Genomic DNA, 27,523 nt, shown 5'->3' with positions numbered 1-27,523 from the left:
TGAGGGCATACACGAGATGTGGGGTTTTATATATATCAGTTAATACTGGATTCCAGTTCCTGGGCCACGCAAAAGCTACTCTCAGTGCAGCTCAAAGTGTGGTGCCAACTTTTCGCCCCATTTTGCTCCTATACTGTCCTGGCACAACTCAGTCTCAGTAGCAAAGCAGCTGGATGTTTGGGCCACAGTGTACACAACTTGGACACTTCCTCTTGCCCAGAGGAAAGAAGTCAACACGTGATTGCCTTTCCGTGAATCAGAAGTGGAGCTAGTGATGCTGCTGTTGTGATCTATTCCCATTTGCAGTTTTGAATTGAAAACTGACTAATATGATCATTCTTTGACTGGCAAAGCTGTAACACCACCAACATAGCTTGGAACCTGGTCAGCTCAGTAGTGGAGACCCTTTGTAATATACATGCACCATGTTTCAAAAATATTTGCATCAGCTAATGCATTTCCAGTTGAGTCCGAGGCTGCAGGCAAGCCCTAGATTTATTACCTCTGTCATGTGTAAAATAGCCTCCCTGTACCTCGCATCACCTTTCTTTCAAACCAGAAAGCTACTTACATTTTATGGCATGTTACATTATACCCATTTGCTGTCTATATGTATTATATTCTTGTATGGGTTTAAATGTTAAGGGACAACTTTTTGCCTTATTTGATGCGGGGGTGGGAAGAAGCATGCATTAGTAAAACTGCTGTCATTTATTCCATCACATCAAAGGCAAGTATGGTTGAACTAGCTAATCCATTACAAGAGAGGTAATACATCATCAGTTATTTGCTGGATACTAAATCAACCACTGGCTCAGGAGATAGACTTATGGATTTGATATGTAGAAAAGTATAGCGAATGTGCAGTCGTGATGCACAGGATTAATGTTAATATTTGCTAGTCTACAGTGATTGCGATGCATCAACATCCCCCAGCGCACTCACATACTCTCTCCCCCCTCCCCGCCCCCCCCCCGGTGTTCAATTTACATCCCAGCTATCAGTCACTTGCAGGGTGATCCTATCCTTCAAGATTAGCAGAACAGACACTGAAAGAGAACCAAGGGAGTGGTGTCTGTCATACTGTTGTGTCCTAGCACCTTTACACATGATGGTTACTGGGAGTTAGGTAGCTGTAGAAAGATGTTGACTCTGCAGGTCTTTTAGTATTTCCTGTTTACATTAAACTGTCATAAGATGTGAAAGTGAAGCGGGTAATTCCGCCTTCACCTATAACCCATCCACATCCCATTCAAATCACTGAAGTTTGGATGGTCTATAGGGATGTAAGTGGTGGGAAAAACTTGACCTCAGATGTTTTGATCTGTTTTTATTATTATTTAAAAAAAAACATTTAAATCTGCCATTTGCCCGACGAGGTTCATTTGTGGCATGCTGTAATGTGTCTGGCTGTTTAAGCCACTGTCACAGTCCCTCCCTGAATAGCTCAGTGCATAGGGGGACTGCACTAACTGCATCCTCAGCCCAGAGTGGAAGGGGGGCAGGACAGGATCCCATGGGCGCACGACAGGAGTAGTCCCTGCATTCTCGTGAGTTGTAGTTGACCCTTCGGCAGGCTTTGCAAGCGGGGGGTGAAAGGTTTCTTCCATGCCACATCAAAGGTCCAGCTATGGCATGCGTGTCAGCTTTCATTTTCTGCCAAAATAACATTTCAGGGCTTTTGTGGCCTGTTGTCAAACCATTAATGCTGCTTCACATGCAATCTTTTTGTGGCTGGATTTCCTTATTTTTATAAAAGGAAAAGTCTAACAATATCCAAATTATGTACTAACCAAGTAATTCACAACAGCTCCTTATTTAACACAACAATGCACTGTTACAACTGATTGTGTCTCTGCTTACATTGAGGTTTGGTGTGTATAGATCACGGACCTATTAAATAGCTGGCAGGTAACAGCTCCCTAAATAAACATCATCAGCTCTGGGTGGTGTCTGCTCTCACTATGTTGGAGACATCATTCCTGAGCCTTGTCCTTGTATTGCAGTCAGCATGCCATGACTGCCGAATCCAGGCCAGGACTTAGGGGGACTCGGTGTGGAGACACTAAGCAGCAAGGTTTGTGTTAGACAGTCTAGGAGCTGGAGAGCCAGAAAGGCCCACAGAGTCAAAGCCTTAATTAACAGTCATCTTTGCATTTATTCATTACAGCCTAGTTCTGTCTCTTCTCTGCTACGACAGACTGTACAGTTCTGATGGGCAGTTGCCTTCTGACATTTGCCCATCCCTTGTACATCTTAAGCCAGCTAGTGGTGCCCCATTAGCCCATGATAACCTCACTTTCCCTTAATGTCCATCTGTTCTTCTAGTCCCACTTTAGAAACACAGCAGAAGACTTTCATTTTAAATGATGACCTTTCCCTTCCCCCTAATCACTAAGCAGGTCCCCCACTCTTTCTCTTCTGTTTGTTGGTATTATTACATTATATTTTTATTTTCAGCATGTATACATTTTTTATAACGGAATTATCCTACTTTGCTCTGAGGGTCCTGTTGCTGGTTGCTTTATAAATAGCATTATTATATTTTTAAATGAAAGTGCTCTATGTTCACTGAAAGCCTGCACGCTAAATCTCCTTATTAATTTGTCTCTCCACCTGTCAGTGCTCTTGTATTAGCCCCATTAGCTTAAATGGGAGTTCTGTGCATGCACCTCAGGGAGCACAGCCCCATAAATATGCATGCCCAGTAATCCATTTTTAAAGTGGAACAACATTGCTATTACAGTTAATATTTCAATACAGCAAAAATATAATGGGTTGGATTTTGCTCTCAGTTATGCCACTGCCACCCAGTTGATTTCAATGCACTGTAGTTGCATTCCTGAGAGTAACATCTCTACACTTAGTCCGCATTATGAACTAATCATTCTCAAAAGATCACTGTAAGGATAAAACTGCTGTTGAGTCCTCTTGATAGCACACAAATCATCTCCCACTTCTTGTTTTAGAAACAGGCTTCAAAAATGGCAGATTTTTTCTTGGGAAGCCCTTTGGCCACCTCCATTTTCTTACCCTTGTGCTTCCCCACCTCCACCATCAAACGTGTCATGTTGCTGCATGGCTGCTGTCCCTTCCTCCTAGTGAGTTAAACTCAATGTGGCGTCTTCCGCTAGAGCACTTCAGTTTCTTTCCTGGGTTTGCCAGAAGGATCTGCTCAAGAGTTCTTGTCCCCTGGCCTTCTATAAGACGAGCACATAGTGAACCTCCACAGTGCCCCTTGTAAGGTCAAGAAAACAGTGCTGGAAACTGCATAGGTGACGTGTTGTGATCACTGCCTCTGATTGGCTAAGAATGCACACATAGCTAAATAGAGCTGGCTGAAATTTTTGAATTCCAAATTGTCAACAAATTAAAGGACATTGTTTTTCACATACGGCTAGAATACCCTTTTTTTGCCTCCTCCGCTCTTGACTGGTTGTCTCATCCACTTGTTGCTTTTTAGGGCCCCATTCCAATAAGGCACTTAAAGCAACTCACAGGCATAAAGTTAGGCCCATGCTTAAGTCCCTGGCTAAATCAGGGCCTTCAGCTGTAAGCTTCTGGAGCAGGGACTATGGCTCCAATTCAGCAAAGTTTTTAAGCACTTGCTTAATTCCTATTGAAGTAATTGGATTAAAAGATGTGCTGAGAGTTAAGCACGTGCTTATGCTCTTTACTGACTGGGAATGGACAGCAGAATCAGAGCCTATATGTTTGTGCCTAGCGCAATGGGTCCTTGACCTATTTGAGGCCTGTAGATACCACTGCAGGAAAAATGTTCAATAAAAATAAAAAGAACCAATGGACAAATTCTATAACAGCAGCCCAGTAATTTGCTAGCACAATTTTGATTGTGGTCTGGCCTGTGAGACTGAGTATGAAAGATAAGAGCTGCAACATCTGGCAGTAGGCTGGGATGATCTGGCTGAGATCTTACAGACATTCCCTACAGTCAGCTTGGTAGAATGCTGTGCCAAGTAGATAAAAACTGCCAAGGTGTCCCCTGATTTTCTAAAGATAAGAGTCAACACGGCTGATATAGGAAAGAAGAAAACCACAGTTCCAATCAGGGGCATGCAGGACCTGCTAAAGTTATTTCCATGACCCAGACTTGGGAACTGCTGACTTGACCTGGGAAAATAAAAATGGTTGTCTACAGTTAAGGTTGAGTTACAGTTTCCAGTCTCACCCGCACTTTTTGGTTGCTTGTAATTTCCTCAAACAAGTTACATTTGGGATGTGTAGTTTCCATGCTTGGCCTCAGCCTAAAGATGAATATTTTGGAAAGTCTCAGCTGGGGTGGCCAACCTGAGCCTGAGAAGAAGCCAGAATTTACCAATGTACATTGCCAAAGAGCCACAGTAATACGTCACCAGTCCCCCATCAGCTCCCTCCCCTGCTCCCAGCGCCTTCCGCCCACCGACAGCCCCGCTGATCAGCATCTCCCGCTCCCTCCCCGCACCTCCTGACCAGCTGTTTCGTGGTGTGCAGGAGGCTCTGGCGGGGAGGGAGAGGAGAGAGGGCATGGCAGGCTCAGGGGAGGGGGCGGGAAGGGGTGTAGTGGGGGCAGAGCCAGTGGTAGAGCAGTGAGCACCCCCTGGCCCATTGGAAAGTTGGCACCTGTAGCTCCATCCCCGGAGTCGGTGCCTATACAAGGAGCCGCATATTAACTTCAGAAAAGCCGCATGTGGCTCTGGAGCCACAGGTTGGTCACCCCTGGTCTCAGCAAAATTAGTTTGGCTGTTTTTAAATTATGTGGGCCTGAAAAGAAATCCACTTTGCTTACGTGTTCTGACTGAAATGTTTGTGCTTACGTAGCTCAAAAAGGGCTGACGCTAGGATATTTGAACACAGCTCGTTTTATAGTCCCTGGTAATGCAGTAAACAATTCACATCTGAAGAAAATCAATTCAGTATTTTCAGAGTTATACATTTAAAGGCCAAGGCCAAGTTCTGCTTTGAAATATACCAATGCAACCAGATCAAAATTCCATGGTGAGAGCAGGATTTGTCTTGGCATGTTTTGTACATATTTATTAGGATATTTGTTTTTTCCCCCGACATATTAAACAGAGGCAGAGAACAGAGCGTGTCAATTTCATTCTGTGGAGAAAGCCAAATTCCATTTTTCATTGTGGTCTGTAGGTTGGAGTATAAACTTAGGAATACAGTCTATTTTCACAGCAGATATCTCAACAATGTCAATGGCAGGTTTGCACAAGGATCAGAAGCAGAATGTGGCCCTTGGATAGTAAATAAATGTTATCATCATTTATTTAGTACTTTTTTGTTGCGTTCAGCATCACTCAGTGAGAAAATATACTCACCCTGCTACTTTTGCCTTTTATTCTTCCTTTCCCATCCTCCTTTCTCTGTTTCTCTCCCTCTTCCCAGTCTTTATGTCCCTCCTATGCCCTTCTCTCTTCACTTCCTTCCTTACAGCAATTCCCACTACGCGTGGGCTTCACTCTCACTAACTTCCCCATTCCGTTTGCCACAGTAATCAGCAATTAAATAATGTTTACATGATAGTGTCCTTTAGAGTTAACACCCTAGTGAGGTTAGATGAGAGCCAGAAATTTATTTTTAAACCAAAAACAACAACAACCAAAAGTTTAGATTCTTCATAATCTGAATATGTCAGGTGGGACTGGATCTGGACTGTGATTGGGTATGTAACACTCCTGATTTAATGGATATTGTGGTTTCAGTCAAGCTGGGGACTTGCATATAACTCCAGATGCCCTGGGGATATTATCATGGCAATCTTCAGCATTACGCTCCTTAATCTGGAAATCAGTTGTTTGGTCCAAGATTCATCATGTAGTAACTGCAAATAAAAGTTCAAGAAAAAAGGATATGTTAAAACTCCTGGTGTTCATGTCAGATCTTCAGAATCCAAAATTGTCCAGTTGCTGATTGACATCAGATTGTCATATACTGGACCATAAAAACTTAAAATGAATAACAGATAAAGAGAAAATGCTAGACTCATTACAAGAAGCCCCCCTAAGGTGCAATCCCTCCCCAAGGCAACGTGATGCTGCTTTCTGTGCCAGTGGCTAAATGCAGACGTTTGGCCCTCAGTCAGTGTGCTTTTTCTCTCTTGTTTTTCATTCCAGGGTGAATAAAGGTCAGAATACGTCAGCCTAGATTTTTAGCCAACCCGTTCTGAATTATTTTACCTTCTGTGCGTTTCAATCAGGTGCTTTACATTATTCAGATGTTATATAACTGTGCTTGAATTGACCCTCGGTCACTCTGTGTGGGTGTGTTTAGGGTGAAGCATGGTTATAATTTTTGGCTTTACTTGGCATGGACAGGCATAAAGGTATTTAGCCTTCATGAGCTCAATGATCCAGGTATTTTGTTTATGGTATTTTTCTATATGTACGTATGATGCCACCCATATTAGAGAATTTTGCCCGGAGGTCGGCAATAGAATCTAGCAAAGAGTCTATCATGCAGTTCATCTTAGAGCTAATAAAATAGTGAGTGCAGAAGCAATTATCTAGCTCATTCTTCTCCAGGATTTATGAGACTGGAGAATACTTATATATCATGGATATTTCAGATTACTTATCTATTCTCAGCATGTTTTGTTCCAGTCCATAGAAAATTATCTCTTATTCCAACCAGTGTCACTAGCATTGTTAAGTTCTGACAAACTAAAACTCCTATTGACTCTAATGGGAGGTGAATCTGGATCTAGCTAAGTCATGCACCGCATTCTTCCGCAAAATTCTTCTAATTTATGTAATGAAAAATTAATGAATGGAAATGAAATGTAAGAAGAAACAAAAACAATCACCACCACCAAAAGGCCCAACCAAGTTCCCCAAAGCTTTAATTGTAGTGGGCTTTTTAAAAATAAATTGATGTGAAGATTTCTTCTTTGGGCAAGAAACATCTTCAGAATAATCTCACACACATCATTGGAAGGGACATAAATGCTAAGCCCTGAGGCAGATGCCAAGGTTAAACCCGTCATTCATGGTAATCAGTGTGTTTCTGTAAGGTTGTTCACTCAACAGCGCTTTGTTAGGAGTGGGGGGTAGGAAGAGCACACGTTGACATGCTCCTGTTAATGAATTATGCCAGTTATTGCACTCACGATTTTCCACCATTAAAATTATTGCTCTTCAATTCTGGCTTTAAATGTGTTGTACAGATGTTCTGGAGCTCTTGGCTTTGCAACTTTCCAAATACTTGAGCCAGCACCTCAGCTGGTCAAAATTTGCACTGCTCCATTAATTTCAATTGCACAAACTGACTTACGCCTGCTGAGGATTTGATTCATTGTTTTAAAGGACTGGTGGTAAGGTGGTAGAGTGGGTTACCTAGACCAACAACTAAAACCAAAAAAGACTACACTGGGGCTGCTCACTCAACCACCCCTTGGGGATGGAGGGACAAATGAGATGCCAGTGCAACACTGTGGCCAAAAGGGCTAATGCAGTCCTTGGATGCATGAACAGGAGAATCTCCAGTAGGAGTAGAGACATGTGCCCACTGCTGGAATACTGTGTCCAGTTCTGGTGCCCACAATTCAAGAAGGATGTTGATAAATTGGAGAGGGAGAAGAGCTATGAGAATGATTAAAGGATTAGAAAACCTGTTTTATAGTGATAGATTCAAGCAACTTAATCTACTTATTTTAACAAAGAGAGAGATAAGGGTCTATAAGTACCTACTTGGATATCAAATATTTAATAATGGGCTCTTCAGTCTAGCGAAGAAGGTATAACACAATCTAATGGCTGCAAGTTGAAGCTAGACAAATTCAGACTGGAAATAAGGCATAAATGTTCAACAGTCAGCGTAAAAAAGCATTGGAACAATTTACCTAGGGTCAGGATGGAGTCTCCATCATTCACAATTTTAAAATCAAGATTGGAGGTTCTTCTAAAAGATCTGCTCTAGGAAATATCTGGAGGCAGTTCTATGGCCGGTGCTGTACAGGAGATCAGACTAGGGGATCACAGTGGTCTCTTCTGTCTTTGGACTCTGAGTCTATGAATCGGAGCCTCCTACCTGTTTGTAATGCTACGTGCTACAGGAGGATACAGACTCTGCTTCCTCTCTACACTTCCCTGTTTTGTCCAACAGAATTTAAAAGTAAATGGTCATTTTTCTATGAGTTTTTCAAGCCACCTTCTAGTATTTAATAATTATATTCCTCTATAGAATTCCATAGGGCAATTTAAAAATGTTATAGCAAGGATATGAGTCGTTATTAAATTCCACAGGTTTTAAAGAATAATGTCGATAGATCCCTATTGGTTTCATCCCTAGGAAATTCTACAGGATTCTTCCAAAATGACCCACAGACATTAGCACGCCGAATGGAGCAGGACTATTCCCTCTCTCATCCCCATAACGGGTCATGCGTGGAAGGGGGGGTAGCGTATTGCACAATTGGTGTAGCTGCTGTGCCACTGGGAGCAACCCAGACAAATCTATGCTGAGTCTGCCACACTTGAGTGCACCAGACACACAATCCATAGTCTTACGGTGAAACCTTTTTCTCTCCAAGCCTTTATCCTGGAGCACAAGTTAGAGGTTTTACATAAACATGTCAAACAGCAGAAAAGCAGCTCTGGCTATCCCCTAGCTCTCTAGCAACAAGGAATGGTGCAGTGTAGTGCCTGTTCAGAGCGGCCAAACGGTTGTGCCCATCTGGGCACATCTCTCACTGGTGAGAAGTCATTGATTTCCCTATCAGAGCTGCTCTATCTTACAATTGGCTGCTTATTGTCCCAAGGGGCTGTTTCAGCAACCAAGAACTGCTGGAGCGCAGCCCCCTCCCCCAGCCACATCTCTGGCACACACCCGGCATCAGGTGGTCTGACTCAGTGTGGCATTGAGCTGTTAAGATAGCTCTACCTTATCTGGAGAATTCCCTTACATCAGGGGAATTCTCCCTGGTGACTGCATCCATGGGCTTTGTTTAGAACCATCTAAAGGAGCTGTAAGGCAGTGAAGCATCTGGTTTTCCATTAATAAAAGTTTCACTTCCAGATTCTCATGCACTAGCAGAAGGTCATGTGTTTGGACTGCAGGGTAATGTTTAATTTCATACATACATCCGTCAACATTTAAATTTTAAAAATAATTCATAGAAATGTTTTTAGTTGGATCAGGTTATTTAACCGCACTTGGCAGAGATATCACATCTAGAATGTTGTTGTTCAACTGTTTTTGAGTTTTTGTGCACAAAAAGATCTTAAACACTTTCTCTGACTCCAAAATGGCTGAATGAATTTTCCTTACATTCCTCCTTCTCCACCCCCAAATCCTCCTGACGTATCACATCTGGACTGAGTGCAACCATTGCAAGTTTCAGCTCACACCATTATCATGACAGTTGTGAGTCTGTTGAAAATACAGGGTTATTATGGAAGTCATAATCTTAGCCACCACTTTAACTATAGGAAATATTAACTATAGCTTTCACACAACTAGTAAACTCTGCCATATATATTTTGTAATATGATTAAAAGATTTCACACATAAAAAGATATTACAGTGATAAGTTGTTGAGAAACAAATGAGGTTAGCTAATCTGCTCTAAATTAAAAGAACGAGGCTGGATCTTGTTTTCCACTACATGGTGCATGCCACATAGCTTGGCAAATCAGTTACTGCCTTTGACACATGCATGCTCAGCAGATGATTTTTCAAGATACACTCTGAAAAACCCAAGTGGCCAAAACTGAGCCGTGGTGAAAACAGAGACCTTCAATTGCCTGCTTACACCAAGGCTGAATTTGACTCAAGGAAACTAATAACCTATGCAGTTGGAGCCTCTGGAAAAGGGTCCTGGGCTACTGCCAATGAAATGAGACACTTCTGTCTTGCCAAATGTATTTTTTCATAATTATCAGCGTATGGAACTGAATTGTGCAAAGGCCCTTAATGATGAGTCTCCACTTCTGGCTGTACAATAAAACGGTATTCATTGAAAGCATTAATTTATAGAGGCATAATTTCACATGGGGCCTCTAGCAAGGGATGGTTTATGGTGTAAGTAAGTATACAGTGTTCATCAGTAACTTTCATGTTCAACTGCAGCGTCTAGTTGGGGACAAATCACTACCTAGTGTTCCTGTTTCATTTTTTTCTCTTTATGTTTTATTTCCCGGCTGACAAATATCTCAGACCCAAGGTCACCTTAAGGAAATAGTTGTAATGCGATAGAAATGTCGCAGTAGGTGCTGCTGTGCTTCTGGCAATGTAATTGACAGTGAGCGAATACGCAGGAACAGCTCCTAGCAGGGAAACTTTGAATAAATATACAGTAAATAAACCAAAACACCAGAGGCAGAATAGGAGAGAGACATATCTGCATGAGGAATGTGCTACATTACACCATTATAACACCAGACACCATTGGTAGTTTGTCTATAAGGGAGTAGTTACACTGTTCCCTTTCCACTCGCCACACCCCCTTCGGGAAGGTATTAATCACATGTACAGCTTTAAACACGTGTGTAGTTCCATTGATGAGAATGAGAATCTTCACTTGCTTAAGTAACTGAATCAGGGTCCCAAAACCTTTATTTAAGAAGTTAAAATATTTAGGGCCACATTCAGATCCTGTTGAAAATAGTGGGCCAGATTTTGACCTTAGTTACAACACTCATAGATTCATAGGGTGGGATTCAGGAAGGGACCTAGGCATTGCAACACTAAGTGTCAAAGCGCCTAACTTTTAGGCATCTGAAAAGATCAGAGGAATAACACCGTGATCCACAAAGCTGATTTAGGTGTCTGGGCTTCCTATACAACGCATGGGATAGAGAGGCACCATAGAATGGATCCACAAAAGCCAGCAGACTAGGCGCAGAGCCACATAAGCTACATCTCTCACACCTTGGGAGATGCCCGTGACAGGGATGTGTGCTAAGCTCCACCCCTTTCCCAGGGTCAGGCTCCTAAGTCTGGGCTGCAGGAAAGTGCTTGTCTCTGCTTAGCAATGCATGAATAGGAATCAGCTGCCTGGAGTCAGGCTGCTTAGATGCCTAAGCCACTTCTCCACACAAAATGGCCAGAGGAGGAGGAGGTGGGGGTGCCCACCTTATAACTTTTAGCCTCATGGTTAGAGCACTCACCTGGGATGTGGGGGACCCAGCCTCAATTAATTCCCCCTGTCATGGAGTTTGGGGGAGACAAGGCCCTGCACCCCCAGCTTCCTGCAATTCACCATGACTCTCAGCCAGCCCATAAAACAGAAGGTTTATTTAGACGACAAGAACACAGTCCAAGACAGGTCTTGCAGGTACAGACAACAGGAACTCCTCAGTCAGGTCCATCTTAGGGGGGGGAGGGGCAGGGAGGCCAGAGCCCTGTCTGGGCTCCCTTTCATTTTCCCAGCCAGCTCCAAACTGAAAACTCTCCAGCCCCTCCTCTCTCTTTGTCTCCTTCCCAGTCCAGGAGGTCACCTAATCTCTTTGTTCTCCAACACCTTCAGTTGGCACCTTTGCAGAGAAGGGGCCCAGGCCATCAGTTGCCAGGAGACAAGGTGTTGGCCATTCTCTGTGCAGACAGCATCACACTGGCTCCCTAGGGCTCTGCGACAATCACACACCCCTAGACACTCGAGAAATGCACAGGGGAAACTGAGGCTCCCACACAGCACTCAGAAAAAACATTAAGAACATTCCCACTTCGTCACACACCCCCTGCCTGAGGGAGAGAGAGGATTTTAACATGGGTCTCCCACCTCTCAGTGGAGTGCTCTAACCAGTGAGCTATGGGATATTCTGATGTGGAACTCTCTCCATCTGTCCTGTTGAAGCTATTCCAGTGTGGATAAATAATAAAAGAGTGATTGGAGCAGGGGGACTGGACCCTGGATGCCCACCTCCTAGGTGGTGCCCTAACCACCAGGCTACAGAGTCCTTCTCTCTCTCTTATTCTGTCCCAATGATTAAGTATTTACCCACCATGGAACAGCTGTTGGGCCAGAGAGAGAGAAAAAATGAGAGAGCAGGACTCTGTAGGTCAGTGGTTAGGGCACCCAGCTCAGAGGTGGGAGACTCTGGGTCCAGTCCCCCCGCTCCAATCACTCTTTCATTGCTTATCCACCATAGAACAGCTTCAGCATGCGAGATTAAGGGAACCCCACATCAGAATATCCCATTCCTTGGCAGTGAGAGTACTGTTCTCAGAGGTGGAAGACTGCTATTTAAATCCTTCTGTCCCTCTGACGGGGGGGAGGATTCATAGATTCCAAGGCCAGAAGGGACCACTGTGATCATCTAGTTTGACCTCCTGTGTAACACTGGCCATAGAACTGCCCCCACATAATGCCTAGAGCAGATCTTTCAGAAAAACATCCAAGCTTGGGTTAAAAATTGCCAGTGATGGAGAAACCACCACAACCCTTGGGAAATTGTTCCAATGGTTGTTTACCCACGCAGATAAAAATTTACACCTTATTTCCAGTCTGAATTTGTCTGGCTTCAACTTCCAGCCAATGGATTGTGTTATAGCTTTGTCTGTGAGACTGAAGAGCCCATTAATAAATATTTGTTTTCCAAATAGGTACTTACAGATGTATAGACTTAACCTTCTCTTTGATAAAATAAATAGATTGAGCTCCTTGAGTCTGTCACTGTAAGGCAGGTTTTCTAATCCTTTTATCATTCTCGTGGCTCTTCTCCCTCTCCAATTTATCAACATCCTTCTTGAATTGTGGACACCAGAACTGGACATGGTATTCCAGCAGTGGGAACAGGGGAAAAATAACCTCTCTACTACTTTAGAGTCTTCTGTTTATGCATCCAGTTGAACCTGGGTGTCCCACATCTCAGGCAAGTGCTCTAACTTCTGGGCTAAAAGTTATAAGGTGGGCACCACCACCCACAGCTCTTCCGCCAGGCAGATTTTGAATGGGACCCAATCTGGTAGGCAGCCTCTGAGCGTGCCTACCAGATCGGGCCCCGCACACAACTTAGGCAGCTGAACGCCTGTCTTTCCCTGGTTCGTGAATTGCTCTAGGACTTAGCTGGGAGATAGGCATCTGGACACCTAAAAGGAGGCAGCTATGCACATGCTCAGAGGCAAAAACATAGACCTAGGGAACTTCTACCCTGAAAGCTTAGGTGCTGATTGAGTTTAGGTGACTACCAGGTTTGGCAAAAGTTTTGTGGATCGCAGAGGAGCCAAAACTGGGACTTAAGCACCTAGACTTGAGATTTAGACGCCTGAGTCCCTTTGTGGATCTGGGCCATAGAGTTTGAGGCCAGAAGGGATGATTGACACTTCCTGAGGGTACCCGGGGTTTTGAGGCACCTCGCTACCACTTGTCTTTGTGTGAGGAAGCCTTGTCTGTGCCTGCCAGTAGTCAGCTCCCTACCTCCACCAGCTAAAAGCAGCACAAACACCCCCTCCCCCCCAGCCTATGCAGGACCTGCAGTCCCTCTACAAATTAGCAATAGGTACACTCCAACCCCTGACTCCTACAAGCGTCTCCTGGAGTGCCCAGCCCTTGATCCACTGGACCCGCACAGAATTCCCAGATTCTCTGCTCCCAAAGGAACAATACACCAGAGCTTCTCAGTTAAGCAGAGCTGTGTTCTACAGTATAACACTCAGCGCTTCAATTTGCTTATAAAAAAAGGAGGTATAAGTGTAATAAAATAAATTAAATTAATAGAGATATCCTATCTCCTAGAACTGGAAGGGACCTTGAAAGGTCATTGAGTCCAGCCCCCCTGCCTTCACTAGCAGGACCAAGTACTGATTTTGCCCCAGATCCCTAAGTGGCCCCCTCACGGATTGAACTCACAACCCTGGGTTTAGTAGGCCAATGCTCAAACTACTAAGCTATCCCTCCCCACTCAACAAAGAACAGAGTTCAGTAGTTCTATGTGCTATCACTTGAGACAAAGAGTTACATATAAAATTAAATCATAACACATGTACTCTAGAGCCTAGACTTATCTAACAAGATTCCCTCCTGTCTATGAAGTTTATCTTACCCAAAGTTGTTCTCCCAGCGTTTAACAGCCTGGCTGGCTGTGAGCCTTTTTTCATGAAGCAAATCCACGGTCAGCTTACTTCCTAAGTGAAGGATTCAGTGTGATCCTCTATATCCCCAGTTATACATCCCTTGTCTGCACTTGTAAACAGGATAACCCCCACTGCTTGTGTTTTCCTGTCTAGGGTCTCTCCTGGACACTTTGCACTCACTTGATTAGCATTTTCCTCAGACTGTAAATGGATGCCCATGGTGCACTCAGTTTATATGTAGACAGACAGATAAACATCTTTTGCCTCAAAGAAACTTGTTTAACAAGTTCTGGTGACCGGTCCCAACTCAGAGACCTTAAAAACATGTTTTTCAGGGTATATATACATAATTCTTCACATGTTATCTATACATACATCTCGCAATTATGATGACCAGTGTGACACAGGCTTTTGGTATAGACCTTTCATGACACTCTTTGGCAAACTAATATGTAGATACCAGACCCAAGGGAATCCTGTAACTCATGCACCCCTGTATCCTCTGCCACATGGCACAAGAGATCCCTGAGTCACAGTGACCTCCTGTGTATCACAGGCCATTAGGGTGACCAGATGTCCCGATTTTACAGGGACAGTCCTGATTTTGGGGTCTTTTTCTTATATAGGCACCTATTGCTCCCCACCCCCTGTCCCGATTTTTTACAGTTGCTATCTGGTCACCCTACAGGCCATTAAATTTCACCCAGTTACCCCGGTATTGAGCCCAATAATTTATGCCTGACTAAACTTGCAGAAGAGCATTCAGTCATGATTTAAAGACATCAAGAGATGGAGACTCCACCAATTCCCTTGGTAATTTGTGCCAGTGGTTAAAAATTGTGCCTTATTTGTAATTTGAATCTGCCTGGCATCAGCTTCTAGCCATTGTTATGCCTTTCTCAACTAGATTGAAGACCCCTTTAGTACCTAGTAGTCTCTCCCCATGAAGGTACTTACATATTGACTTCAGTGGAGTTATGTATTTATGCCAGTGTTAATGAGGCCCGAATTTGTCTGGAAAGGGGTTGGTTTTTTTGGCATTGTTTTCACTGGGATCAGAATTGGTCTCTTGAGCAAGTTTTTCTTTATTTTATTCCATCCTAGCCCACCCCTTTCCAACCACTCATATTGATTTGGGTTAAAACAGGCCACTTTATCTTAAAGTTATGTTTGCTGCATAGTGCTCATTTATATCCTCCCCCCCTTTCTATAGCTTGACCTTTAATAGGGGTAAGGAAGTGGCTGTTGCTAATATATTCACTTTGCCACTGTAGTCAATGTTAATGCAAAGACTAATGTTCTCCTGCAGCTGTTGCAGTGATGTGTCATGCCTAGTGTTCTGTCTCTAAACAGAATTGGCTTTCTGTATTGCACTTACAGTGTGAATAATTTCACTGTTATGGTACAATGACAGCTGAAGATGCTTAAAAAAAGAGAGAGAGAGGAGAAAATGTGATAAGTGAAAGTGTGGCAACAAGACACTTATGTCAGCATTACTATTACATTTGAGGGAATGTAACATTTGATTGCCATACAGATCTTCTAAAATGCAAACACTGTATGTCCAATGAGAACACAGAGTGATGTTAATTGTAATTGGTTCAAAATGTTTCAACACAGAGTTTATACTTTGTCATTAGCTCCCCTGTGCTGTAGTTTTAAGGTTATTCTTTGAACACAATAAAATCTAAAGCAAGGAAAGCTAGTATAAGAGCAACACAGACATTTTTAGTAACTGTTTCATCCATGAAACAATCTTCCCAAATGCACACTTGTATTTTTGCACTTACATCATATTTTTAAAAAAATCACAGGAGTTTACAAAGTCCTGTTTGTGGGTCAGGGAAGGGGATCTGAATTACTCTCTGTGAGCCAGCGCTTGAACACATGTTGAGGGGGCTGCTGGTAGAGTTATCTCCTTTCTGCTACGCTCCATTGGGGCAGCGGGTTAAGCTAACTGCAGCTGATGGTGCGGGTACTTAGCTGACATTTTAATTATTTCAATGGACAAATCAGTAGCATGCAGCAATACAGCAATCAGAGCATAGGGCTAGGAATTAAAGGGTAAAAGTGTGTAGCACAGACACCTTGACATTTGGCCCAGATCCTCAAAGATATTTAGGCGCCTAATTTCGGTTGATTTCAATGGAAGTCATGAGCCTAAAACCTTTGAGGATCTGTATTTTAAGGGGAAACCCCAGACTGCCTCAGGAAATAGTTGTGGTGGAGCAAGGTGGTACATTTCCCTTTGAAGCAGCACTCAGCCAATGTCCCAACAAGATTTGATGGGGACGGAATCAGACTGAATAATCAGAGGGTTTTTAGAGCTGTCAGTCTAACACCTTTCAAGAAACTGCAGAAGTGACTGCGTTCCAGAGATGGGTGAAGTGATTTCTGTCTCCTACATATATAAGGGAACGGTTTAGCTCTTCTATTCAGGCAACACGGGTATTTTACCAAGAGTAAGGAATGCAAGTGTTAAGGTATTCCTAGGGTTTCCATCAGCCCCAATCCGTGGCTCCAGGGAAGCTTGTCAGGCCTGGAGGTGGGCTTTCAGTGGGAGGAACTCCATGCAGTAAGGGTAGCACTCAGAAGCAAGCAGAGGCAGGGCTCTCAGACTGGGGAGGCCCTGTGGCACCAACTGACCTATGGCTTGCAAGCACTACTGCGTGAGCCCTTTGTGGAGAAAGATGGGCGGGGCTGGGTCTCTTTGTTGAAATCCCCTAGGATTAATCCCTTATCTTTACTCTCACTGAAGAGTGAGAACTGGGACTGCGTGACTGCTTCCCTCTCCCTTGCTCTAGGAAGGGGGCTGGGGAAGTAATTTGCTTTTGTTGGGAATGCTTTACATCCTCTGCGAGGGGGCAGACTTCTTAAATGACACAGCTGGAGTGCTGCACCCTAGAACCAGACCACAGGGTTGTGCCCGCCCACAGAATGAGGTAAGGGAAGGCCCCCAAGGGGATGACTTTGAGATGTTAACCTTTGCCAAGGCTAATATGACAGTCTGACTCCAACCCAACAAAGCACTTGATATTATTAAGGCTTTTTTTAGTAAGGCCTCCTGACATTCTCATAAGCAAACTAGGGAAATGTGATTTAAATTAAATTACTATAAGGCGGGTGCACAACTGATTGAAAGACTGTACTAAAGAGAAGATATCAGTGGTTCACTGTGAAACTGGGAGAGCGTATCTAGTAGGATCCTGCAGGGGTCAGTCCTGGGTTCGGTGCAATTCAATAGTTTCATTAATGACTGGGATAATAGAGAGGAGAGTATAGATTGCTCTTAAATTTGTGGATGACACCAAGCTGAAATCAACAAGAAATTCAATAAAGACAAGGGCGTAGTACTACACTTAGGAAGGAAAAATCAAATGCACAACTACATAATGGGAAATAACTGGCTAGGTGATGGTACTGCTGAAGAGGATCTGGGGGTTACAGTGGATCACAAACGGAATGAGTCAGCAAAGTGATGGAGTTGCAAAAAAGGCTAGTTATTCTGGGGTATATTAACAGGAATGTTGTATGTAAGACACGGGAGGTAACTGTCTCACTGTGCTTGGCACTGATGAGGCCTCAACGGAAATACTGTGTCCATTTCTGGGTGCCAGACTTCAGGAAGGATGTGGATAAATTAAAGAGAGGCCAGAGGAGAGCAACAAGAAACCTGACCTATGATGAAAGGTTAAAAAAAACCAACTGGGCATGTTTAGTCTTGAGAAAAGAAGATTAAGGGGGGGACCTGGTAACAGTTTTCATACATGTTAAAGGCTGTTATATAGAGGACGGTGATCAATTAATTGTTCTCCATGCCCCCTGGAGATAGGACAAGAAGTAATGGGCTTAATCTGCAGCAAGGGAAATGTAGGTTAGATATTAGGAAAAACTTTCTAACTATAAGAGTAGTTAAATTCTGGAGCAGGCTTCCAAGGGAGGCTGTGAAGGGTTTTAAGAAACCTGTCTGGGGTAATCTAGATTTCCTTGGTCCTGCCAATGTCCCTTCCAGCACTCTGTTTGTATGATTCGAGGTGTGTAACTTTATGCACACAAGCAGTCCATTGAAACGGGCAGTCAAAAGGACTACTTTCAGGCTTAAAGTTATGCATTGTGTTTAAGTGCTTTGCTGTATCTATGCATGTACACTTCTACCTCGATATAACGCTGTCCTCGGGAACCAAAAAATCTTACCGCGTTATAGGTGAAACCGCGTTATATCGAACTTGCTTTGATCTGCCGGAGTGCGCAGCCCTGCCCCCCCAGAGCACTGCTTTACCGGGTTATATCTGAATTCGTGTTATATCGGGTCATGTTATATCGGGGTAGAGGTGTATCTGTTCTTTGTAGCTACACGTGTCTACCTAGATGCCACAAACTAGGTAGGAAACAACTTACAAAACTTTTTTCCTTGGAACTGTTTTTAATCAGTTCTGCTTTGGGGAAACTATTTCCATAGCTGTCAGTGGGTGTAAGTGGTATCCTGTATGCACCAGGTGCTTCTACAGTGTGAGGGGGAAACTGAGGCCTGAGAATATTCAAAATAACATTCAGAAACACCACCCAGACACTGTTTATTAAATTAGAAAAAATGTGCACATAAAACTACCGCCCCCATATGAAATTCAATACGTTGCAGTCAGTATGTAATGCCATTCACACTCAAATGGAGACATAAATTACCAATATGATAAACTGTATCACTGGATCAGGCAGTTATACGAAGAACCAGTACACTGTCTTCCATGTTATTGACTACTGAATTGAATTAATCAAGCAATGAATCATATCAGTATTGAATTAAGTACAAGGTGCCAGGTCCTTCCCTCATTAACAGAAATTGTGTGTTGTGTCCAGCTGAGGTCTAGCTGTGATCTCTCTTATAAGAACATAGGATTTACCATACCAGATCAGACCATCATTCCTTGTAGTTCAATATGTGACTTCAAAGGAAGGCAAAAATTCATATATCTATACCTAGCCACTTGTGCGGTGAAAAATGGGGTGAAAAACTTTCTTTATCTCTGCAGTGATCAGCTGATGTTGTGAAGCATGAGATTTGATCTCCTACAAATGTTATTACTGGTCATGAAACTGTCCAGTTCCTCTCTAACTCCAGCTGCAGTATTAGATTCTCTGACTAACCTGGGCTTTGAATTCTAGTGTAGTGAATTCCCAAATTACTGCCTGTGAAAGGGATGAAATCACTGAGACACATGAAAGGCCTGTAGAAGCTCAGTCAGTGTGTCTGTAATCCTAGTATCACTTCTAACTAAAGAACTGATGTTTCTATAGCACCTGCTGCTGTAGTATATAAGCACTGACTTTCCAGAAATGATATGGAAAAAATGACACCAATCTTACTAGCGGAAGGATTAGTGGGTAACAAAATGCCTGCCTTAAACATGCTGTCTTGGGCTGGCACCACATCTTTCAGACCGTGTTTGGAAGCATCGTTGTAGAGAGAGGATATTTCTCCAGAACCTTCCCATGAGAGAGCTCCATCCTCCCCATGATGTCACACTACATGAAGATAAATGCCAAGGTCATAGGGGGCTCAGAAGTAACGAAGTTAGATAGCATTCAAGTTCCAATACTTCTACTTGCTTCCTCTTTGAGGAATTTCTTGCTAGAACGCCTCTTCCCTAACCTCCACTTCAGGACCCCCTCAGGTAGAGTCCTCTCCTTATGTGCAAACCCATTTTTATAAATCTAATGAAAGCAGTAATCTCCCTGGAGATTTGTTCCTGTCATGTTTAGTTCATGGCTTTCAAACAAAGCTGGAGGGAGAAATATTACAGGCAAATAAAATAATCATTGCTGGTTGTAAAAAAGAGAGACACACACCACATTGAGACTGAAGTAACAGTCCATAAAGGAACCACTTTTTCTATGACATAAGTCAAGGTAAATTAACTATGCAAGATATGGCTCTCATGCTGTGCAAACTAGCCAAGAATTAATATAATTGTGCTTGATTTTACAATTCTTGTTGAGCCCAAACTCCCAGGAATATCAATGGGAATTCTGAGCAAGTACATCCTGTGGAAGTTAGATCTGAAAAAGATTTCTTATGTCATCTAGTTTTCACCTCATGCCAATTAAATATTGTTCTCTCTATAGCATGTTTTCTGATGCTTTGTAGAGTCTGGTTTTAAAATGTCTCAAGAAATGAGATTTCCACTGCTTCCGCCTAGAGACTATTTCACAGTCTGATAGATCTCATCATTAGAAATAGTCTAATTTTTACCTTTTCCTAGTTTCATCCATTGCTCCTTTATGTATTCCCTTAATGTAACACCCTAAACATTTCCTTTCTCTGGTTGATAGTTATCTCATCCAAATATGTGTAGGAACTGTGTCTGGCTTTTATTTTGGAGGAGACTCCTTAAAATAGTTTTAAATCCTTTTGTCCCCCTCTTATTGCTGTAAATGAAATTGATACCCTTGACTGAGTCAGCATTTGTGACACCAAGTAAATCCCTTCTTTGACAAGGTCCCATTTTAGCTTTCCAACATGCAGTATGGCTAGTTATGCAGTTGTCAAAGCTCTTCATAAAGTCATATGACATTGACAGTAGGTCTTAGTAGCCAAAGGTTGTACAGTCACATCAATAGTATCTGCAGCACTAAGTGCAGATGAAAGAAAAGCCAGCTGCACATCCATTCTGTCTCCCTTGGCAACAGCATCCTGCCAACAAGAGCGCTGCCAAGTAAGGGCTGGAGAGGGAGGGACATGGATTACAAAATTAGGGATGGGCAAGCCATGTGTGAAGTGGAAGCATTCAGACCAAGAAACATCTTGCAAATTCAGATTTCTTTCACAAATGTTCTTGAAATAGTTTTGCTTGTTCTGTTTCTTTTTGGATACTGATATTAAAAGCATCCTTGCCCCGGTAGCAATTTTTTTAATAAATAGTGTCTAAAATACCAAAAGACTCCAATCCGTATCTCTATAACATAGGACCATATGATTTCCACCCACTGCACACCATACAGGTAAGAAATCTGTAGTAAGTTACTACATACTGATGCAGCAAATCCTCCAGATCAGGTTTGTGTTTTAGTGGCATGCTGCCGTTTAGTATTGTTGTTGCAATATGACCAAGATATGTGCAACAAGGTTTTATACAAGTACTGAGTTCTAGGAATTGGTAAATAGTGATATTTGGATTCAGATTGTATTGATAGGTCTTAATTATTAGAGGCCAGTTACTAAATCTTTGTATTTCATTCTGTGTATCAACAAACAGATTTTTGAAACATTAGCTAACTTTCAATCCTTTGTATGCTTCAGAATATCTAAATCCTGAACTTACAAATATTTGAGAAGTGTGAAACTACCTTGGCTCTCAGAGAATGATGTGGCAGCTCTTGATAGGCAAACTGCTGAAGTTGTAATTAAGAATTTAAAATCCAATAAAGCTCCAGGTCCCGATGGGTTTTCTGAGGAGTATTACAGAGCTCTAAAGCAAGTGTTGGTCCTTTTTTTAACTGAATTGTGTAATGGTATATTGCAGGGGAACCAGATTCCAGATTCATGGAGAGGCAAAAATTGTGGTAATTTCTGAAGAAGTAAAAGATTGTGCACCAGACAGACCTATTTCTTTTATGTGGATGCTAAAATTGATGCCAATGTGCTAGCAAACAGACTGCCATTTTGCCCAAGTATGTTCACCCTGACCCATCTGGGTTCATTGCTGGCAGACATCTCTCTGGTATCAGAACTCTGAATTTGATCTATAATGTTAATTCTAGCAATTCTTCCTGTGTTCTTTCTTTGAATGCTGAGAAAGTCTTCACCTGGCCACAGTGGGAGCACCTCAGACAGATTTTGATAAAGTTGGCTCTTGGAAACCAATTTTCTATGGGCATATTGGCCCTGTATACTCATCTTTAAGGCTGCATGTCTGTCACGGAGGTCACGGAAAGTCACGGACCTCCTTGACTTCTGCATTGGCTGGTGCTGGATCAGGGGCTGCCTGGGCCAGCAACAGCAGTCGTTTGGGTGTGTGAAAGAGGGCTCAGGGTTGGGGCAGAGGGTTGGGATGTGGAGCAGCACTTACCTCGGGGAGGGGGGTTCCCACCGGGGGGCTCCGCTTGCTGCCTGTGCCTGCAGGCACCGCGCTCCCCACTCCCCCCCCCCACAGCTCCCATTGGCTGAAGTTCCCCGCCAATGGGAGCTGCAGAGCCAGCGCCTGTGGCGGGAGCAGTGCGCAGAGCCACCCTGGTTTCCCCTCCCCTAGCCAGCCTCGCCAACCCTTCCCTCCCCTGCCCCCCGCACCAGCAGGGGTCCTGGTCTGCATGCTGCTGCCTGCTCCCTCCCAGCACGAGCAGGGGTCCCGGGTCGGGCACTGCTGTCTCCCCCACCCAGCATGGGTCCCAGGCCACGCGCCACCACCCATACACCCACCCCCGCACCAGCAGGGGTCCTGGGCCAGCCTCCCTTCAGCACTAGTGGTGCCCCCAGACCACACCTCCCCCTCCCCAGAGCATTCGCCGCCCCCCAGTCCAAGTTTTAATGAGGGGTATATAGTAGAAGTCATGGACAGGCCACGGGCCCTGAATTTTTGTTTACTGCCTGTAGCGAGGCGGTGGGATACCCCACAGCCCTGCTGAGGGCCGAACCTCCCCTAACGCCAACGTGGGCAGAGCTACTGGGTCCGGCGCCCACCCCTCAGAGGTCACGGTGCTGACCCGGAAGTATAAAAGCCCGCCTGCAGAGCTCAGTGGAGAACAAGCTGCCGGAGAGAGCAGACGTCTGTGGCCGAGCTCCTGCTTGGGAGACAGCAGCAGGCCGCGACCGGCCTGAGGACTCACCAGGCCAGCTGAGCCTACCCCTCGCCCAGTACCCTGAGGAGGACTGGCCGAGCCTGCCCCTTTCCAGCTATCCCGAGGAGGAGCCGAGTCTGCCCCTTTCCAGCTATCCCGAGGAGGAGCCGACCCTACCTTTCGCTACCTACCTGGAGGAACCGATGCTGGTGGAGATCACCGAGGACACTAATACGGTCCAGGTACCCTACGAGGGGGAGTGCGGAAGTAGCCCCGGGGCAGCCGACCCCAGTCTGGCTGCAGCACTGCCAGAACCTATGTCAATGTGTTGCGGCCAGGATACCCACTGACAGCTGCGAGTTTCCGCTGCTGCTAGGGCCCCGGGCTGGGATGCAGTGGAGTGGGAGGGCCTGCATCCCCCCTGCCACCCACTCCTTGGATGGCAGACTCCCCCTTTCCCTGGCCTAGAGAGGCTGGGACCTCTTGCTCATTGACTTAGCCCCTGCTTAAGGGCCTGGGTTCCTGACTATTTGACTGCTGCCCCGCCCTGACCTAGGGCCTGGGCTGCTACAAACTCATTGACTCAGCCCTGCTTAAGGGCCTGGGTTCATGAACATTTGGCTCAGCCCCTGCTTAAGGGCCTGAGCCCCAGACTGTGTGGTTGCTGCCCGCCCTGATTGAGGGCCTGGGGCTTTTCCTGAACTATTGGCTCAGCCCCTGCTTAAGGACCTGAGCCCCTAACCGTGTGTTTGCTGTCCCACACTACTGCTGCACCAGGACTGACGGCGGACCAGAGCAAGGCGGTGGGATACCCCACAGCCCCACTGAGGGCCGAACCTCGGTCAAGACCTCTACACTGCCTGTGACCTCTCCATGACTTTTACTAAAAATACCCATGACTAAAACGTAGCCTTACTCATCTTTGATTGTCTGCTTTGGTTAATGATCATCAATCACCTCCTTTTAATTTGTCTAGGGGTACAAGACAAGCCTTCCCCTTATCCTCTGGAGTATCAGAAATAAGATGAAATTTAATAGTGAAAAGTGTAAGGTGATGCATTTGGGGATGACTAATAACAATTTTAGTTACAAGATGGGGACGCATTGGTTAGAAGTTACGGAAGAGGAGAAGGACCTAGGGGTTCTTGTAGACCGCAGGATGACTATGAGTCGACAATGTGACGTGGCGGTGAAAAAAGCCAATGCTGTCTTGGGATGCATTAGGCGAGGTATATCTAGTAGGGATAAGGAGGTCCTGCTTCCGTTGTACAAGGCGCTGGTGAGACCTCATTTGGAGTACTGTGTGCAGTTCTGGTCTCCCATGTTTAAAAAAGATGAACTCAAACTGGAACGGGTGCAGAGAAGGGCCACTAGGATGATCAGAGGAATGGAAAAGCTGTCGTACGAAAGGAGACTAGAGGAGCTTGGGTTGTTTAGTCTGACAAAGCGAAGGCTGAGAGGGGATATGATTGCTATCTTTAAATATATTAGAGGGATTAATACAAGGGAGGGAGAAGAATTATTCCAGCTTAGTACTAACGTGGATACCAGAACGAATGGATACAAACTGGCCGTGGGGAAGTTCAGACTTGAAATTAGACGAAGGTTTCTGACCGTCAGAGGGGTGAAATATTGGAACGGCCTACCGAGGGAAACGGTGGGGGCGACGGACTTGTCTGGTTTTAAGATAAATTTAGATAAGTTTATGGAGGGAATGGTTTAATGGTAAAACATAGTAGTCAAGGAAAGCCAAGCAATGGTGGGTAAATAGTATAATGGCTAACGGGGTCGGGCTGGAGACTCTTGCCTATATGCTCGGGGTCTTACTGATCGCCACATTTGGGGTCGGGAAGGAATTTTCCTCCAGGGCAGATTGGCTGAGCCTCTGGAGGTTTTTCGCCTTCCTCCGCAGCATGGGGCAGGGATCTCTAGCAGGAGGGTCTCTGCCGATTGAAGTCACTAAAAACAGGATTGGGGACTTCAACAGCAGAGTCCAGGGAAGGGGTAGGGACGGTTTTATGGCCTGCAGCATGCAGGGGGTCAGACCAGATGATCATAATGGTCCCTTCTGACCTTAAAGTCTATGAGTCTATGAGTCTCTGTTTGCTTTGACAATGGAGCCATTTCAAATAAATATGAGAAACCAACCCTTGTTAAAGGGCAGCAAAACATGCTAAAAATTATGGAACAGTTGATTTGGAATTTGGGCAAGTATCAGGCTTCAAAATAAACGTGAAATTTTAGGAATTAATATTCCCAAAAGGGCCAAAATAAACTGTTGTCAGCTATATACATTTAAATGGGTAAAGCAATCTTTAAAATAAAATAATAAAATACCTGAGGGAATGGAACAAATATGAAATTTCTCGGCTAGGTAGGGTAGCCTCGCTGAAGATGAATGTCCTCCCAGAGTTATTTTTGTTTCAGTGCATCCCTGTTGGTATTCCTGGCATGACCTTAAAACATGGCAGGCTGCACTTTTAATGTAGATAGTTAGCACCCTCCCCTCAAACCTTGTGCCTCCTGTGGCAAGTCTATGCCTGTAAATGACCCACACTCCAGTTGTCTGGGAGAATCTCACATGAAAGACCTCTGCCAAATTTGTCGGGACTTTGCACAAAGAAGGACAGCGCAATCAGACTTAAGGCTATCCTAAAGGAAGCTGCTCTTAGACCAGCCTCGGAACTTGGTGCAAAGTGCTCCTCCGGCACTGGTCTCCACCAGGCAGGCTGAGGAAGAAGCACAAAAAGTAGCATTCCAATAGAGGGCGCTCGCCAGTGCCAAAGAAAGGCAAGCAAGGGGAAGGCAGTGGAGTGTGACCGCATTGGGCACTCTTCCACCCCTGGTCCCATGGCAGCACCATATACTCCATAGAGTCTAATGCGGGACCTTCCGCCGACAGCAGGAAGTCATCGCGGCACCAGCGGAATTGCAGTGCCTTCAACCCTGCAAACAGCAGCCAGAGACTTGTTGTCACTCCCGGTCCTGCCGACCCCATTAGGTCAGCTGCTGGCTTTGTCGTCCTTGAGCAGGAGAGAGCACGGTGCTCTGAGCTCCTTCCTGGCACTGGGCCACTGACTGCTTTTTAGAGGCAAGCCAACTTTTCTGTCCTCTGCGAGGTTGTCCCCAGCCTGCCACTGGTCACTGGACCCTTGGCACTGATTGGAGGCAGTGAGAGGTACCGCTCCCCTGTGGTTGCCTAGGGAGGATTCTTCATCTGAGTCTGATGCAGAACCCTACAAGTTAAACTTTAGGGCCGCCAGTACCCGTCCTACATGCCGAAGGACCTTGGTGCAGGTTCCCCCACTGGTACGTGGCAGGAGGATAGTGGTCTATGAAGTGGCCATACTGAAACCCTTGGGAAATTCCCCCGGTACTAGGTCTACCCTCCCACCATTCATACTTGGTTGCTTCTGAGAGGCAGGCTCCTGTTCCTCCATGATTGGCACCAGACCCTGACTCCAGTACCAATCCAGTACTGATTTACAAAATGTGGCCCCTTTGGAGGTTATTGAAGCTGAAGAAGAAGCTGAAGATGGTGGCCCCTCCTCCAGTACAGGCCTCTTCCTCCTCTTCCCCGGATGAGGCCGACTTGGGGCCGAGCAGCTCGCTTCCCGAAGATGACTTTAGGGCTCATCAAGAGCTTTTAAAGCGAATAGCAGCTAACCTGGGGCTTGAGATTGAGGCATTCAGGAATCCTCTCACAGCCTCATTGACATTCTGGTTGCAGCAGCTCCATCTAAATTAGCCTTACCCATTAGTGAGGCGGTAATAAGTCTGTTCAGAGTCCTGTGGAAGACCCCATCTTTTCTCCCCCCCCATTCCCCACTTCAAAGAGCACAGAGAAGAAATATTATGTGCCAGTCAGTGGGTATGAGTATCTGTACTCTCACCCCCTCCTGGGTCCCTCATCCATACTGGTGGCTAATAAATGGGAGAGCCAGAGCCAGTTGAGTGCTATCCCCAAACAGAAGGATGCAAAGAAACTTGATCTGTTTGGGCGGAAAGTTTGTTTGACAGGTAGTCTACAACTATGTATCTCAAACCAGCAAGCCTTACTGTGGAGATACGACTACAATTTGTGGGACTCTGTCCAAATTTAAGGACTCCATGTCTCAAGACTTATGGCAGGAATTTTCAGCCATCTTAGAACAAGGAAAGAATGTTGCCAGAGCCTCTCTCCAGGAGGCACTGGACGCAGCAGACATGGCGGCCAGGACAATGACCTCTGTAGTCACCATGAGATGATGCTCTTGGCTGCAGTCATCGGGACTCGATCAGGAGATCCAGCAGTCTATCCAGGACCTCCCTTTCGAAGGCCCCTCACTATTTTCAGAGCAGACAAACGCGAGACTACATGGCCTGAAGGACTCAAGGGCTACCCTCAGGTCCCTGGGCCTCTTCCTCCGTTCACTTCGAGGAAGCACGTCAGGCCTCAACAGCCGCCATGCTTCTTGGCTCCGCCTCTGAGACAGTACTCCTATAAGAGAAAAGGGAGAGGTTAGAAGTGCTGTCAACCTCGTCCATTCACCTCAACCTCCCAGCTAGGGTCACACAGGTACTCCAGTAGGACCAAGCAGGCTTTTGAAGGTGCGCCCCAGGGTGCTGTACCAGTTCCCACTACAGATCCTGCCTCCCCTTTATTTTTGGATCAACTGTCCCACTTCAGCCTGGCATGGTTCCACATAACATTGGACTCCTGGGTGTTAAATACAGTGGCGATTGGTTATAC

At 45.0% G+C, this 27,523-nt stretch overlaps 1 protein-coding gene and 1 long non-coding RNA gene across 7 annotated transcripts in view; one reads left to right on the top strand and one right to left on the bottom strand.

Annotated features, from left to right (window-relative positions):
- The window catches only part of TMEM108 (transmembrane protein 108), a 253,936-nt gene that overhangs the window by 196,492 nt on the left and 29,921 nt on the right, over positions 1 to 27,523 (top strand). The window lies entirely within an intron of this gene.
- The window catches only part of LOC128832763 (uncharacterized), a 47,855-nt gene continuing 45,248 nt past the window's right edge, over positions 24,917 to 27,523 (bottom strand). The window contains exon 4 of the long non-coding RNA XR_008444047.1: positions 24,917 to 27,271. This is a non-coding gene — a long non-coding RNA (uncharacterized LOC128832763). The remainder of the gene's footprint in view (positions 27,272 to 27,523) is intronic.

This window comes from Malaclemys terrapin, chromosome 2 (genome assembly GCF_027887155.1).
Source record: "Malaclemys terrapin pileata isolate rMalTer1 chromosome 2, rMalTer1.hap1, whole genome shotgun sequence".
Taxonomy (NCBI): Eukaryota; Metazoa; Chordata; order Testudines; family Emydidae; genus Malaclemys; species Malaclemys terrapin.
This window is presented reverse-complemented; position numbering and strand designations above follow the sequence as displayed.